The 10,177-nt window shown below is 35.3% G+C and overlaps 1 long non-coding RNA gene across 1 annotated transcript in view; it reads right to left on the bottom strand.

Moving 5' to 3' along the window:
- Positions 1 to 212: 212 nt before the first annotated feature.
- Positions 213 to 10,177, bottom strand: part of LOC138692693 (uncharacterized) — a 35,407-nt gene continuing 25,442 nt past the window's right edge. Inside the window, exons 4-5 of the long non-coding RNA XR_011330108.1 lie at positions 4,243 to 4,483; positions 213 to 694 (exon numbers count right to left, since the gene is read on the bottom strand). This is a non-coding gene — a long non-coding RNA (uncharacterized lncRNA). The remainder of the gene's footprint in view (positions 695 to 4,242; positions 4,484 to 10,177) is intronic.

Genomic DNA, 10,177 nt, shown 5'->3' with positions numbered 1-10,177 from the left:
ACACACAAACAAATCAAAATGGGTGAACATAGCAGTACAATCAAGATGGTTTTTTGTGCATCATCTTGGCTTGTGCTGACATTGGTGGATTTCTTTTTCAACTGTGTACCCATAGGAACAGAATGGTGTAACAGAGCTGACTGATTTACTGGACTAGAGTAATTATGCAATCATATTATAAGGAAATATAAAGTCAGACACAAATGCAGAAGTTTTGATAATATCAAATGTTTCTTTAATTTTTTTTTCAATTACATTATTAAACAGTGCTTTTTCTGTACATAATCGTGCTCCATTTTAAATACTTAACTAGTATGGACAAGGCATTTTAGCTGTTACTATGAGAATTTTATTTTATTCTCGTGAAATATTGCACATCAAGGAAATACTTCTTGTGACTTTACTACATTAGTATTGAAACTACTCACTGTTAAGAATTTATAACTCTATCGTTACCAGTATAAATGCAATAATTGGAAGGATATGAATTGATGGAACTCATTTGTTATCAAATTCTGCAAATGACACTTCTACAACAGGGAGCTTCTACCTGAAAGCCAGATTTGCATAATATATTCGTTACTTCAGATTTGTCTTCCTCAGTCATTTGTTTAATAATGTTGAAGGTTAAAGTTACCGTATTCCTCTTTTGATGCCAACTAGTATGCCACTAGCTCTTTGCTTGCTTTGGGATCTAAAGGGAAGAAACATTAAAAAAAAGATTAATACAAAACAAAATTATTTCACACATAACAATAAATATTATACACAAACTGAAGGATTACCAATGGGTTCACCTATATCAAGTATATTAGCTGAAATCTTCATTCATAATATAGAACAAACACACATACTAAACACTGACAACAACAAAGACGCAGAGAGAATAATGTACTGGCATCGATATGTAGGTAACATAATAGCCCTATATAATGGAAACAAAAGACAAATAGAAAACCTACATCAACAACTCAACAAAATACATCCCAAATTAATGTATACAATAGAAACAGAACGTAACCAAGCTATAAATTTCTTAGACATCACCATAACCAAAACAAATAATAGACATGAATTCAAAATATACAGGAAGCCCACCACAACTGCAACACACATACACAATTCGTCTAACCATACCATACAACATAAACATGCAGTTTTCCGTACAAAGACACACAGATTAATTAACATACCAATGAACAATGACAACAATACTGAAGAAATAAACACAATAAAATATATAGCACAAGACAATGGGTATAACTCTAACATGATAGACACACTAATAAAAAAGTCAAAACAAAAACAGAACAAACCAACACAAACACCACGTGAGAATAAATAAATAACATTAACATATCACAACCAATACTTACAAAATTGCAATTTCATTCAGAAAACTAAAATACTAGATAGCATACAAAACAAATAACACAACACAGAAATATCTAAATAATCACATCAAACATTCAAATAAATATAATTCAACTGGGGTTTAGAAACTAAAATGCAATAGTTGTCCACATTTTTACATAGGACAGACAGGAAGAACCTTTCAAACAAGATATAAAGAACACATTAAAGATATAACCAAACCATACATCACATCAAATTACGCAGAACATATTATCAACAATAATCATGACTACAATAATATAGAAACAGATATGGAAATTCTACACATCACACCAAAAAGTCCATAGTTAAACATCTTAGAACAATACGAAATATACAAACATACAATAACACACCCACAACATATACTTAATACACAATTACAGTTCAATACCCACACATTATTCGACATCATGATACATAGCACACAAACAAACACACCCACCATAGGAGCAACTCACCCCCACCCCTACAATTGACGAATGCAAATGGCAGTATGCAAGATCAACAGGAACATCAGTAGTTCGTAGGATACTGAAGATGATACAGAACCGGCATCAAAACGGGCCATCTGTCTAAGGTACATAACCTTCTTAAAAAATTTTAACACTTTTAACGTGTGTTTAAACAATTTTAAGTTTTTTAAACAAAATGTTAACGTGAACCAGAATCAATGACATCAAAAGTAGCTCGTGATTCAGCCAGAAAACAAGCAGAAGAGAACAGTAATAGAGACAATTTTATAGACTGGAAACTTGTAAAGTGGCCACATTTAAGAAAGAAGTACTCTCAGCCAGGGGCACACCCAGGAATTTCTCTTGGGGGGGGGGGGGTCCCAATGAAAGAACGTCAAGTTACATAAATGCACGCACGCACACATATACACACAAACATACCTCTTTCAATTTCTTTTTACAAAACAAAATCCAGTCTTCTTGGCTTTATCTTTAGTGCAGTAACCACATCTTGTGGAGAAACTGTGATATCATGATGGATGTTTAGCAAAGCAAGACCATTTAGACGATCATTTCCCATGGTGTTTCTCAGGTATGACTTTAATCTCTTAAGAGTCGAAAACGACCTTTCACTTGTACTTGTGGACACTGGCAATGTTAATAAAATCTTCAACAGCTCTTTCACATGAGGATAGAAATCATATTCACATGCAATATAGGCTACATTTCCCACACTGACTTGTACTGTTTTCCTTTACAAAATGTGTTCCAGAGTTCAAATTCACATACCAATTCCTCATCTTGGACACAAAAATTAGTATCTACTTGAGAATAAAACTTGGCCAGAACTATAAAATCACTAGCAACCCCATCTTCCTTGATCAGACGCAAAAATTTTGTCAAAATGTTATGTTTAGCAAATCTTGTTTTTATCTGAGACTGCATATTAGATAGGAATGGCAAAAATACAGTCCTCCTGTAATATTCCTCAGCATTATCAGCAGGAACATTGCTGCGGAATTGTGAACGTTGTCCAGATGCACATCGACGGATTCTAATTTCCTCTCCAAGTGACGACAGCTGAGTAGAAACCGTCGAGAATATAGATTTAAACTGGTCTTTTGCTGCATCACTAACCTCTTGTAACACTCCTAAAACATTTTCTACATGGTTAAGTGCTTTTTCCAAATTCATATCTGTCTTCTGAAGGTATTCACTTAAGGTTTTTGTTACACAGAAGAGCTTGTTGATTACGTGAAGGGAAATTAGGAATGCAGGCTTGGTCACTGAAGAATTCAGCATATCGGCTTTGGAAGATACATCCTTGTCAGTCCACAAAGAAATGGTTTTCAATGCAGGGAGGACAGCATCCATCAGTTCCATTAATACCATCACAGAGTCATGTCTTTCTACCCATCTAGTAGCACACATTTGGACGAGTTTGCTTCTTTTATTTTCAGGACAAAGCTCTTTTATACTATTTATTAATACATCTTGCCTTTTGGGAGTGTTGAAAAATTCACACACTTTACCTACAATGCCAATGCAATTCCTGATTTCTGGAACACAACATGCATCTGATATGGCGAGGTTCAAACTGTGAGAAGCACAATGGACATATAAAGCGGCAGGGCATTCTTTAAGAATAAAGGCCTGGGCACCTTGAAACTGTCCACTCATTGCACTTGCACCATCATATCCTTGCCCTCTCATATATTTCAAATCAACATTAAATCGAGTGAGGCTCTCAAGAATTGTTCTAGCCAAATTTATTCCAGTTGTCTCAGAAACTGGAATAAACTGTAGGAATTCTTCTCTGATGCTATCATTTTCAAGGAAACGTACTGACAGAGAAAACTGTTCAGTCCCACTGACATCTACACATTCATCAGCTAAGATAGCAAAACATCTTGCCTCAGTCACTCTCACTACTATTTGGCTACGAATAATATAGTTACAGGCTGATATAATTTCATTTTGTGTCTTCCAGCTTATGTAACTTGCATTTTTTCCACAGACTAATAGATGGCTCTTTAAGTTATCATCTCCTGCATCAACACGCTCCCTTAACAAAGCTCTAAAATTTCCCTCATTATGATTTGGTGGATTTTCCAAATCAAAGGGACCGAAGTCCTTATGCCCACGTAATGGTATGCCTTGGCGGCCACAAAATATAACGGTTTTAATTATCGGGAGTATCCTTTGAACATTTACATTCCCTTGCTCTCTTCATGCTTTATCAATCTGCAAAGAAACTGGCAATTCGTTACCTTGTTCGATAGATTTTAATTTAGTGTAAGTATCCACAGAATTCAGGTGATACTGTAACTTTTCATGCCTGTTAAATGTTTCACATGCATGTTTCCAATTGTCAAATGGCTGATTCACTAACCTTCCTGTTGGTGTAGCTTCGTGCATTCCAACCTCTTGAGGTGCAAACAAAACACAGTATTTACAAAATGCACCGCTTTGTTTGTCTGAATAAGCTAACCACTTCCATCGTTGGAGCCATCTCTTTTGGAAACTGAGGTTTTTTTTTTTTCTTTCCAACTGGTTTTACTGGGAACTTGAAATTCTCATTCGGCACCCAAATGGAATTTAGTGTCTCAAATTTCTCCCTTGATGAAAGTACTCTGTTAACAAAAGAACTTATATCTTTACCACTAGAGTCCACATTCAGTAATACCGATGTTGGGGTTGATGATGACGATGCAGACGGTTCAAGAATACCTATATTGGCATCATGTTGTAGGCAACGAGTTAGAAAGAGAAGACTATAGAGTGGCCATGTTGTCCTGTACAGCGCCATCGCGAAACACGGCAGATCTGAGCTAAGCGCCCACCTTTGTAAAAATTCGTCTGCTTACAATGTTGTATAACGGAGGTAAGAAGTACAAAAAAAACGAAGAAAAAACATGCCTGTTGTGTGTGCTGCATATAACTGCAATGTCAAAAGGAAAAACACAACTGATATATCATATTTCATGTAAATTTATGAAGTTAAGTCCATAGTTTTGTTAATTAGCTGCAATTCCGTTTCAAACCTAGTAATAGCAATCAAATATTAAAATTGTATTTCGACACTCGCATCCAAAATAACGCAAAACTCTGGGGTAGGTCGTATTGTTGTTAGTATTTTGACTGGAAGGACATGAAAGAACATAATTGAGCACCCACGTGCAATAATGGGGTAAGTATGAATATATTTCGTAACTACTTACCCCATTATTGTACGTGGGTGCTCAATTATACACTAATAATTATCTGTGGTGCCACAGCCCTTGAAAGGCTCAGACAGACCAGCCGGCTGTTGGCCTCACGTTCACATTTCGATAATAATTATACTTTACTGTAACAAAAAAACTGAAAGTGTGTTTTGTCATGTTTCACCCACGTTATAAGCTTGGCCTACAGATAGGGCCTACTTTCATTCTATATCTTATGGTATAGTAAATAGTTTTGCAACGTGTAGAGACTGGGAAAACAACTTAATAAAATCATCCGAATCATACTCGTTCATTTTATAGGCAATGTTGCAGGTCGCATTTAAAAGAACCTAGGAATATTAACATTTTCTTCAGTATATTTGCTAGGACTTCTTGTCATACTACATGACAAATTTGCTTAGGTTATTCGTTTAAGCATTCCTTCTAGGAATAGCTCAAGTGTTTTAAATTTAGCGTACATAAGTTTAGATTAAGTTCCTATCACGTATTTGACGAAATACTAGGTTTTTCCACTTCAGTTTAACTGATTTATGCAAACGAAATTAAGACAGCTGACGATTCTAATGTCAGTTATCACAACGCCCACTTTGTTTTGGGCGCATAAGTTCATTACCAACGGTCGTTCAATTTTCTTCAAACATGGCGGGGCAATGACCACTCTATATCTTTCTCTTTCTAACTCGTTGGTTGTAGGTTAGGTACAGTCTCAATATTGCACTTAGCCACCTTTGATGGAACCGAGCTGAAAAAACTGGTAATTTTATGTTTTTGCATTGTGAGCACTTGTGCTAATACTACTATTAAGTTAATATATCACATAACAGTTTTCACGACTTCACATTAATAATTCTTCAAGACACAGATACTTGGAAAATCAAACACAGACCAGTCAAATACCGCCAATACTTAATATAATCAATGATAGATACTTTGGCAACATTGAACTCAATCTGCTAAGCAGTGATGACAACGTGATGGTTGGAACACAGCGAGTACAGAATTGTGCATTCTTTGTTGGCTGATGGCACTCGGCTACGTTTTCAGCAGCAGAGAGCTCTAGCTACCAACGATTATAGTAGGATGCCATTAGATGGACTTGGCTAGCAGGAAAAATCAGAAGTGTTACGTACTGTACATGGACGTGAATCATTTCGGTGAAATTAGAGTAAACAGAATTATATGCTATCAACGCTTAAAAATTCAGTAGTAATGTTACAACTTTGGGGGGGGGGGGTCCGGCCCCAAGTAATTCACTTATAATTTACAAAAATACACAACTAACAGACCCCCAGGTTATTGCAAACGCCTTTTTAAGTACATATACAATAATATATAGAATCACAACAACTCACAAAAAGTTAGAAAAAAACATGAAAAAATATCAAGATGAGCAAAAGAGGTGTGTTTACATGAAACACAAGAGAAATGTTTGTTGTTAGTTTCACAATCCATGAACTAGATGCAGCTATTGGGACTCTTAAATGCAATGAAGTCTCTGGTCCAGATTTAATTCATTCAGAATTTATCAAGAACCTTGGAGACAAGTTTTACAATACCAGCATCTGCTAACTGAAAAAGAAAATCATTACCAGTATTATACCCATTTTGAAGAAAGGTAAAACTTCATCTAATATTAATAACTACACACCTATTTCTCTTACAAGCCAGATATGGAAAATATGGAAAGAATGATTGCTGCACGTCACAATTGGTTCCTTGAATCCAACAACTTGTTTTCAAAACAGCAATCTGGGTTTATACCAGGGGCGTGCATTTAGGGCAAGTGGGGTAAGCGCCGCATACCCTAGTAGACACACTTCAAATTAATGTATCAATTTTATCTCATTCAGCTTATAGATGAACATTTTTTAATAAAGTGTATTCTGCACTTTATATATAAGTGTTCTGGATTAACTACGTTTCTGCAGTAAGGCAGCTCTTCGTTCACAGCTTGCCTGAAGCCTCATTTTACAGTGCTGGTGCATGCGCAGACAGTAGACAAGGATGGAAAATTTCCTCGTATACCACTGTATTGCCTATACGCCAGTACACAGCAAGAATAAGCGCTGGGATTATCGCTTGTCCAGACTTGACTTCCTGCAGAAGAATTTGGCAGTGTGTGTGAAACATGAGATTTGTTTGTCAATTGAGATAGTGTTCAGGATCTTTCAGTTATTTGAAGATTTTGTTTCTTTGTGAGTGACAATTTATGTCGTAGTTTTCTGTGTATAAGCTAAATACGGTATTGATTAAGAATGGGTGATTCATTATGTCCTATTGAACAATTATTGAAACACACATTTCGATTACATCCTTTAGAAGAAAAATTAAACATAATACTAAGTGATTGATCATGTCCTGAAATGCCAACGCTTTTTGCAGCTCATAAAGACAAAGGAAAAGAATATACTCGATATTTTCAAGCGTCCCAACTCAGTGGATTGCAGGAAGTGCGAAATTAAATAAACTCTTTCACTGGCCCTGTCTTATGTTTTCTAAAGAAGAAACAGTTTGGTCTAAAAATAATGGTTATGATAATCTGAAAAATCTGCACAATGCCATTAATAAACATGAAAAGTCACAGGCACATATTTTTAGTGTTTTACAATTTAAGTCATTTGGATCATCTCGAATAGATGTACAGTCAGATTCACAACTTCGTGTCACTGTCGAGCAACACAATGAAATGATGCGAAAGAACAGGGAAATATTGAAGAGGTTAATTGATACAATCTATTTTCTAGCCATACATGAATTGCCATTTCGTGGTCATTGTGAGTCAGAAGAGGCAGTTAACAAAGGAGTATATTTAGGTGCGCTCAATTACCTTGCAAAATATGACTTAACCCTCAGCCATCATCTCGAAACTTCTGCCACGTTCCGCGGAACTTCAAATCGAATACAGAATGATTTGATTCTCGCTGTAAGTGATGTTGTTATGGATAACATAAAACAAGAACTTTCAAAAACGTCATTTGTTGCAATCATGCTAGACGAAATTTCAGACATTATGAATGCATCCCAGCTTTCAACCACTCTTAGGTATGTTGATTCAGAGAATGGTGAGATTAATGAAAGATTCATATGTTTTACTGATGTAAGCAATGATAGATCTGCTAGTGGTTTATTCGAACATGTCCAAAGTATAGCCACTGAGTATGACATAAGCAACAAGCTCGTTGCTCAAACGTTCGATGGAGCTGCTGTCATGGCTGGTCACACAAATGGTCTGAGAACTAAATTTCTTGAAAAATATTCTAAGGCAATATTTGTGCACTGTTTGTCATAAATTAAATTTAATCTTGCCCCAATCACTTACGTATTTGAAAGAGAGCAGAATATTTTTACAGACTTTAACTGGTTTGGGTTCTTTCTTCAGTAAATCATCCAAAAGAACAACGGCTTAAGGAATATACCTCAAAGAAAATGCCTAGACATGCTCCAACTAGATGGAATTTCACACCGCGTCTTATTCAGACTGTAAAGGAACATAGGGATGAATTCATTGGATTTTTTCAAGACATATTAGAAGACAGTTCTACCTGGGACAGTGTAACAGTTGTTACTGCACAAGGCTTCCTTACATTTCTGACCAGTTTTGAGACATCACTGTTATTAGTTATTTTCAGTAAGATATTCAGCTACACTGACATACTTTTCAATATACTACAGTTCAAATCTTTAGATATTCAGCATTGCTGTGAAAAAATTACAGAAACAAAAAAGACATATCCAAAATCTCAGAAAATTTTGGGATTCTATAAGGATAGAAACTGTAGTTTACCACCATGAAGATGATGGAACTCCAAGTAAATGTCGTCGCACAGAACAAGACCCTGAAGTTGCAAGAAAGGCCCTTTACATTGAGATAATCGATACAATAGTTTTTCAAATTGACGAAAGATTTAGTTCTATGCATAACTTAAACTTTGTGGCTTTGTTACAACCTCAGAAGTACGAAGAATTTAGGGTGAACTTTCCTGCTATTATATTTAACATTTTGAAAGAAAATCAGTCGGACACGTTTGATTTTATCAGTCTGAAAAATGAACTCATTGTGCTCTACTCTTATGATGAATTTTCTGGACAACATCCGTACCAGGTGTTAATACACTCAAGAAAAAACAACTTGACACAGCATTACCAGAAGTCTATAAACTTGGATTACTTACTGTCACTATCCCTAGCACCACAGCTTCCGTAGAGCGAACATTCTCTGCACTTAGAAGGATAAAATCATACCAGCGATCAACACAAAGCCAAGAACGTCTTAACGGGTTAGCACTTCTATCCATTGAAAAGGGACTTCTTCATAAGTGATACAATCTGCCACATTTTATGAAGATGTAATCAAAAAGTTCACAAAACAAGAAAGAAGAATGGACTTTACTTATAAGTACTGTAATACATTTCTACAGCTACTGTCGTTGCTGTTCATCGCCTTATTACATGTAAGTAAGCCTAATGAAAGAATGCTATAATATTATTTATTGACATTTTGTAGTACTGTAGCTAAAACAGTCTATATATATATATATATATATATATATATATATATATATATATACAGGGTGATTCACGAGGATTTACAGTCACTTATGGAGCTTATTTGCGAAGACATTCTGAGAAAAAAGTCATATAAACGTTTGTTCTAATCACAATATTTTCAGAGTTACATCAATTTGAAGTTGTTAGTAAAATACCTTTTTTCTTTAGTTTTACGGGAAAAAAATATTACAAATAGAGAATGAACTATTCAGAAGTGCCATTTCTTTAATTGGCTAGTTTTCTGATGCTAAAAATAAGCTCCGTAAGGGACGGTAAATCCTCGTTAATCACACTGTATGTATATATATATATTTAGAAAAGCTGTAAGTTTCATAAGTCATGACTAATATGTATAAAAGAAATGTCAATAAGAAAACTTCAGAGCTTACCCATCACACTGTATGTATATATATATATTTAGAAAAGCTGTAAGTTTCATAAGTCATGACTAATATGTATAAAAGAAATGTCAATAAGAAAACTTCAGAGCTTACCCACACAAAAATTACACTGCACGCCCTTGCTTTATACAATACCACTCACCCAGCGATG

The sequence above is a fragment of the Periplaneta americana genome, chromosome 17 (assembly GCF_040183065.1).
Source record: "Periplaneta americana isolate PAMFEO1 chromosome 17, P.americana_PAMFEO1_priV1, whole genome shotgun sequence".
NCBI classification, from domain to species: Eukaryota; Metazoa; Arthropoda; class Insecta; order Blattodea; family Blattidae; genus Periplaneta; species Periplaneta americana.
This window is presented reverse-complemented; position numbering and strand designations above follow the sequence as displayed.